Source organism: Crotalus tigris, unplaced genomic scaffold (assembly GCF_016545835.1).
Source record: "Crotalus tigris isolate CLP2741 ecotype Arizona unplaced genomic scaffold, ASM1654583v1 scf7180000020019.1302030, whole genome shotgun sequence".
NCBI classification, from domain to species: domain Eukaryota; kingdom Metazoa; phylum Chordata; class Lepidosauria; order Squamata; family Viperidae; genus Crotalus; species Crotalus tigris.
The window spans coordinates 47,403-55,720 of NW_024097821.1; positions in this window are offsets into that span (position 1 = coordinate 47,403).

The window sequence follows — 8,318 nt, forward strand, 5'->3', positions numbered from 1 at the left end:
AATGTTTCTCAACCGCAACAGCTTTAAGATCGTATCATTTTAAAAATTAGTAAGATTGAGAAACACAGTTCTTATAACCACACTGTGCTGTAGGATTTCACATTATTTTCACTGGACCAAGGTCAGGAAATTTGGTTCCAGCTCGGCTAAGAACAGCAAGATCCAACTGGTTCCCACTAAGCGATACTTAAAAGTTTGGGATGTTTTGTACGTTCAGTAGTTCTGCGTAATTATGGCCTGAAGCATACAAGTTCTTAAATCACCTAGCTTATTACTCAAGATAGTCAAAGCTAAGGTTTTCCCACAAGTAATGTAAGGCTGTGGGAGCTGGACCCTAAAGACAGCTGAGCACCAAATAACAGAGTTGGAAGGGACCTTCTAATCCAAACCCCTGCTCAAGGAGGAGACTTTATACATTTCTTACAGATGGTTGTCCAATTTTTTCTTTAAAAACCTCCAGCAATAGAGCATCCACAACTTCTAGAGGCAAGCCATTCTACTGATTACAGATAGTCCTGAACTTAAAACAGCACTGAAAAAAGTGACTTGTGACTATTTTTCACATTTACAACCATTGCAGCACCCCCATGGTCAGGTGATCAGATTTCAGATGCTTGACAACTGACTCATATTTATGATGGTTGCAGTGTCCCAGGGTCATGTGATCCTCTTTTGCGACCTTCTGACAAGCACAGTTAATTGAGAAACCAGATTCACTCGTATAATGGGAAAAATTCACAACAACTGTCTTACTTAGCCACAGAAATGTTCAGCTCAATTGTGTCATAAGTCGAAGGCTATCTGTAATTGTTCTCACTGTCAGGAAATTTCTCCTTAGTTCTACATTACTTCTCTCCTTGATTACTTTTCATCCATTATTTCTTGAGCTGTCTTCAGCTGCTTTGGAAAATAGGTGGACCCGCCCTCTTCTTTGGGGCAGCCCCTGAGATGTCAAAAAATTGATCCTTTCAACTTGTGGTGTTGGAGAAGACTCTTGTGAATCCTTTGGGCTGCAAGGAGATCCAATCTGTCAATGCTAAAGCAAGTCAACCTTGAGTTTCCTTTGGAAGGACAAATAATGAAGTCGAAGCCCAAATACTTTGGCCACCAAATGAGAAGAGAGAGAACTCCTTATCCTTGGAGAAGAACCTGATGTTGGGAAAGATGGAAGGCAGAAGGAGAAGGGGATGGCAGGGGATGAGACAGTTAGATAGGATCATCAACGCAAAGAGCATGATTCCAGGGGACAGTGGAGGATGGGGGGGGGGGTTTGACATGCAACTTAGCAGCAGAACAATAACAAACCAAAGGAGTAAAAAAAAATATTTTTTTTTACATTTGTTCATTTATTTATCAAGGAAAATCTGAAAGTACAGGTAGTCCTCGACTTACGGCCACAATTGAGCCCAAAATTTCTGTTGTTAAGCAAGACAGTTGTCAAGTGAGTTTTGCCTCATTTTATGACCTTTCTTGCCAGCAAGAAAGAGAAAAAGAGAGAGAAAGAGGGAGAGAAAAGAGGGAGAGGGAGAAAGAGAGGGGGGGAGGGAAAGAGAGAAAAAGAGAGAGAAGAGGGGAGAAAGCGAGAGAGAGAAAGAGAAAGAGAGAGGGGAAGGGAGAGAAAGGGGAAGAGAGAGAGAAAGAGAGAGGGGGGAAGGGAGAGAGAAAGAAAGAGATGGAAAGAGGGAGAGAAAAGAGAGAGAAAGGGGGGAGAAAGAGAGGGAAGGAGGGAGAGAAAGAGGGAAAGAGAAAGGGAGAGAAAGAGAGAGAGAAAGAGAGAGAGAAGAGAAAGAGGGAAAGAGAGAGAGAGAGAGAAAGAGGAAGAGAGAGTTAGCATAGCAAATAAAAATCTAAAAAGTTGGATCGCTATACTACCTTATAGGTAGTCCTTGACACATTGGGTTCAATTGTAGTTGAACAACAATTGAACCCAATATTTTCATTGCTGAGCAAGACAGTTGTGAGTTTTCCCCTATCATATGACCTTTCTTGGCCCAGTTGTTAAGTGAATCACTACAGTTGTTAGTTGAGAATCTGGTTTCCCCATTGACTTTGCTTCTCAGAAGATCACAAGGAGTGATTAGATGCTGCGGCCATCATAAATATGAGCCATTTGCCAAGTGTGCAAATTTTGGTCACTTGACCTTTGGGATGCTACAATGGTTGTAAGTGTGAAAACAGCCCTAAGTTACTTTTTTCACTGCCATTGTAACTTCAAACAGTCACTAAATAAACTGTTACAAATTGAGGACAATCTGTAAGACTAACAACTAATTTAACAACTAACTTCTACAATATTGTCAAACTACTTAGTAAAGCTGCATTACTATGATGCTACTTCTCATCTGTCCTATTACCTATCATCTTCATCTTCTTATGTCTTTAACCTTGTTGCTTGTATCTTATAATTTATATTGCCTTTTTTTAGTACCCTAGTATGATTTATATTGTTTGCTTAGCTAGTATTCTATGATTATCACTAAGTATTGCATCATGATTTATGATGAATGTATTTTCATGTTGTTTATGATCATGATTATCACTATTACTTGTATGTATGCTGAGGAGAGAGATTCCTTATGTGTCCAGCCACACTTGGCCAATAAAAAATTCTATTCTAATCTATTTGGACATTTAAAACAACACAGAACATAGAATAACAGAGTTGGGAAGTTATCTAGCTCAACCCTCTACTTTCACTTGCTCTAGAACAGAGAAACCCAGTTGCTAACTGCACACAATGTGCTACATACCCTGGATGGTGATCATCAATTAAAGTGCTGGTTTTAACTAATAAAAACTTTACGGCTGCAGGATCACTGCTCCGACTGGAATCAGCCCAACCTACTAGATCATTTAGGAAGAGAGAGAGAGTCTTACACTTCCATGAGGTGAGACATCACTGATGTTTGGAAGAATCTCCTGAAACCAAACTGAACTTCTTGACAGTTTTTGGGACCATATTTAAAAACTGTGCTGTTGGGGAATCCTTCCTACTAAGTTCAAAGTGTCCCTTGTCTTTTATTTTTGCTTGCATCTTTACTTTCACTTTGATTTTATTTAGGAGCCCTGTATGCATGGCTTTCTTGCTTTGATGACTTTGATTTAACTCTTTGGTTATTTTAGCCTTTCATAGTATTCTGTTCTGTTCTATACTGTACTGTACTGTTCTGTTCTGTTTAGGCTAACTTATTCTCCAAAGCACCTGAAGGCAGGACAAGAAGCAACAGATGGAAACTAATCAAGGAGGTATCCAACCTAGAACTAAGAAGAAATTTCCCAACAGTTAGGATAATTAATCATTGGAATGACTTGCTTCCAGAAGTTGTGGCTGCTCCATCACTGGAAGTTTTTAAGAAGAGACTGGACAGCCACTTTTCTGGAAAAAAAGCAAAATCACTTTTTCAAATATGGTTTCCTACTTGAGCGGAGGTGGGTGGTTGACTATATTTATTTATTTATTTATTTATTTATTTATTTATTTATTTATGAGACTTATATACCGCTTTAAGTGCAAGCACTCTCTAAGCGGTGTACACCAGTAAGCAATGTGTGTGTGTGTATATATATATATATATATATATATATATATATATATATATATATATATATTTACATTGCCCCCAATAATCTGAGTCCTCATTTTATCTACTTCGGAAGGATGGAAGGCTGAGTCAACCTTGAGCCGGTGAGATTTGAACCGCTGACCTGCTGAACACAGTCAGCTAAAGTGGCCTGCAGTACTTGCACTCTAACTGCTGTGCCACCTCGGCTCTATATGACCTCCAAAGTCCCCTCCAACTCTGTAATTCTGTTATTCTGTTAATGCTGTCATATCATGGAAGATGGTGAGAGTCACTGGATTATATAAATCTAATGAAGGCATATTAATATAAATAATTCAGAATAAATAGATTTACCTCATCTCTGAAATCCTAACCACAAGAAATATCTCTATCTTATCAGAGCTCAGTTTATGATTCATCCCATTATTGGCAATAGGAAGAAGTTCAGGGGAACTCTTTTTTTTTAAGCATCAGAGAGAAATACGGGTTCACTACTTTTCAGCTATGAGGAACCTTTGGATTGACAGATTTACAACACTGGCTGAGTTTCCTCCAATCCTTTTCAAAAGAACTTTTAAATACAAGATTAAAGACTTAAAAATGTTTTGTAATCAACAACAAACAGATTAGAATGTTGATTTTGGAAAGTTGCAAATGGACTAAGAATTGGAAATACGACTTTGGGAATTCATTGTAAGAATCCTTCCCGTGGGAAAAAGCTTTTGATTTGAATTCTCTTTTAAAAAAACATGAGGAGACTTCAAAGTGTAGACAATACAGGAAAACAGAAGGACCTAAAGATGGCAATTAAAAGAGAAGTACACTTAAATTTGATTTACTAATGCAGAATGAAGCAAAATATATTAATATTGGACGCATTGAAGGATATTTTTTAGACTCATAAGATAATTTTCTAATTTTAAACTGTGTTTAAAAGATGTCATTAAGGAGGGATAAATAATTATAACTGGTTCAGTCGCCTTGTACAGGTAGTCCTCAGCTTACAACAGCTTATTTAGTGACCATTCAAAGTTATAACAGCACTGAAAAAAGTGACTTATGACTGTTTTTCACACTTGCAGCATCCCCCATGGTCACAACGGGTGGAAACTAATCAAGGAGAGAAGCAACCTAGAACTAAGGAGAAACTTCCTGACAGTGAGAACAATTAACCAGTGGAACAATCTGCCTCCAGAAGCAGTGAATGCTCCAACACTGGAAGTTTTTAAGAAGAGACTGGACAGCCATTTTTCCGAAATGGTGTAGGGTTTCCTGCCCGAGCAGGGGGTTGGACTAGATGACCTCCAAGGTCCCTTCCAACTTTACTACTATTACTATCGATCATCGCACAGTCAGCCAGATGTTCAGACTGGATTTGGCATTTTGTCTACCTATCGAGTCCTTACCCAGGACCTGGGATAGGCAGATGTGGATGTTTGATGGTATTACAGATATCGTCGCAGGATGGAAGCAGTTCCTAATAAGGCCGCCTTTTGCAATTGACTAATAGCGAATTTGTCAATGCCAATGGTGTTCAAGTGGTGCTCCAGTTGTTTTGGGATTGCACCCAAGGAGCCTATGACTATTGGTACTACCCTTGCTTGCTTTTATTATTATTATTATTATTATTATTATTATTATTATTATTATTATTATGGTGGCAATGCCCTGGGGTGATGTGATCCCCTTTTGTGACCTTCTGACAATCAAAGTCAATGGGGAAGCCAGACTTATTTAGCAACCGTCCTACCAGCTTAACATCTGCAATGTTTCACTTAACAACTGTGGCCAGAAAAATGGGGCCAAGCTCATTTACGCATTGTCTTGTAAAAAAGGTTGGGCTCAATTGTGTTCTTAAGTCGAGGACTACCTGTAGAATCCTATCAGCATATGGGTTCTCCTTATATCTTAGCAGCTTGAGATACTATCAACCATGCTCTTTGGCAAAAAAAAAAAAAAAAAAAAATCCCATAATAACATCTGCCTGAGCATTTCCAGATCAAGAACATTCATTAGGCTGGCCAAAGCAAACTCTGTTCTGTAAACTGCCTCAAACTAGTCAGAAATGTGTTAAGATAACTACTTCCCTTAGAATTGATAAACTATCATTGTCAGACTTCTGGGGAAGAAATGGCAAATCAATCACAACGAAACAATCAACCAGTGGAATGGTTTGCCTTCAGGTATTGTGGATGCCCTATCAATTGGAGATTTTAAAGAAGAGACTGGACAGCCATTTGTCTGAAATGGTATAGACTCTCCTGCTGGAGCTGGGTTGGACTAAAACTAGATGACCTCCAAGGTCCCTTCCAACTCTGTTATTCTATGTTAAGAGCTGGCAAGTATACCAGCTCATGATTCCTCTATGGATAAAGGGAGGACATGAGATCACCCATAAGTGCTCCATACAGTTGGTCCTCACAAGGAAATTACAAGATAAGAGTGGTTTTAGAGTCTCTGTAGCCATGGTCAGCTCCTTCAAAAGGCCACTGAATTCTCCTAGTTCCTGTTCTAATCATCTTCAGAATACTTAACAACATATTACTAACTTAACAACTATGGCAAGAAAGGTCTTAAAGTGGGGCAAAATTTCACTTAACAATAGAAAATTCAGGCTCAGTTGTGGTCGTAAGTTGAGGATGACCTGTACTAGAGTCGAGCAGCATTGAAATTTAATAAATAAAATAAATTCTAACTAAAAAATTGTGACTTTATCATAAATAATACTGATCTGACAGTGGATTTAAAAATGACAGATCATAAGAATGGTGTAGAAAAAGATTCTACACTGGATATAAAGAGAAACTGGCTGAGGTCTTAATAATTTTATTTATTAGGGTTTTTTTTAATCCTTCCTTTATAAGTAACTTAAGGTAGCAAACAAACAGCATGCCTAAAGCAGAACTAGAATTCACAGTCCCTTGGTTTCATTTTTCTGTATTGGATTTACCAAAGAGGCATTTTAAAAATTTGAAGAATTTTGTGAGAAGGGACAAAGAAAAAGTGAACAGAAACCAAATCCTAGCATGTTATTCTTGACTAAAAATTAAGAATGTTAAAACTAAAAGGAAGGAATACAGGTGGTCCTTGACAAGTGAGCCCAAAATTTCTGTTGTAAAGCGAGATAATTGTCAAGTGAGTTTTGCTCTATTTTACGACCTTTCTTGCCACAGTTGTTAAGGGAATCACTGCAGTTATTAAGTTAGTAATACGGTCATCAAGTGAATCTGGCTTCCCCATTGAGTTTGCTTGTTCAGAAAGTTACAACAGGTGATCATGTGACCCAGGGACAATACAACCGTCAGTTGCCAAGGGTCTGAATTTTGGTCATGTGACCACAGGGATGCTGCAACAGTCATAAGTATGAAAAATAGTCCTAAGTCCCTTTTTTCAGTGCTGTTGTAACTTCAAACGGTCACTAAACGAACAGCTGTAAATCAAGGATTATCTATACTCCTTTTATTTGTCTTTACTATGTTATTATTTCATCTTTCTTTTCTACTTTTTACATTCTTTTCTGCTTTCTATTTCCTTTTCTTTTTAGTGTGTATTAATTTTATATTTTTAATTGTTATTAACTCTTAAAAAAAAAAGATAAATCACCCCTGTCAGCCACACCTAGCTTAGAGATTGGAATTGTAACTGTTACCTCTAAAAGGTCCAAGGAAAACTTCTTAACAAATGCTTTACAGTTGCATAAAATGCTGTATGATGTTATCTAAAGCGCTGCTAATCAGCTTCTGGCTAAAAAAATGACAAGCCAAATTAAATGTCAATCTGAGTTGGTGTAATTTCAGATACAATGAGTGAGAGAAAGATTCCTCCCCTTTTACAAAAGTATTTAGATATGAACAAGTATCCCAACCAACTATTATAAATCACTTTTTTTGCAAAATGTGCCTTATTAATTGCTGGGCTGGCAGATGATAAAAGCAGTGAGAGAAGCAAGAATTTGGAAGAAAGCAAGATAGGACACATCCCGCTTGAATCTTGCCCATCCTTCCTGCATGATTCTTGAACAATCCAGATGTCATTAAGTAGGTGAAATCAATAATGAAAGGATAAGATGCAGCTTACGAATATGTCATAATAAGGAACAATTGCAGAAGACCAAGCTGATCAAAGTTAAGTCTTTGAATCATAATGTGTATGGCTTTATAGTAACAGCATGTGCACTCTGATAGGTATCTCCTGCTAATTGTAAACAGCATAATGTAGAAATAAACTAGAGAAGCCAGAATCCATTGGGTCATCATTTCAGGAGTATTTATTTTCCTGAATTTGATCAACTGATTTACAAGATTGTTAGAAAGTCAATGAGGAAGATTGCAGATTTTTTGGTTTGGCCCCTTGCTCCCGCATCCATGTCCCCTTCCCCAATTCCACGCCACGTGTATTGCATTCAGCTACTTCTGCTTGAGCAGGGGGGTTGGACTAGAAGACCTCCAAGATCCCTTCCAACTCTATTATTTTTAATTTTTTGTTTTTGTTGTTGTTGTTGATCATCGCACAGTCAGCCAGATGTTCAGACTGGATCTGGCATTTTTGTCTACCTATTGAGTCCTTCCCAAGGACTGGGATAGGCAGATGTGGATGTTTGATGGTATTACAGATATCATTGCAGGATGGAAGCTGTTCCTTGTAAGGCCGCCTTTTGCAATTGACTGATGGTGAATTTGTCAATGCCAATGGTGTTCAAGTAGTGCTCCAGTTGTTTTGGGATTGCACCCAAGGCACCTATTAATATTGGTTCTA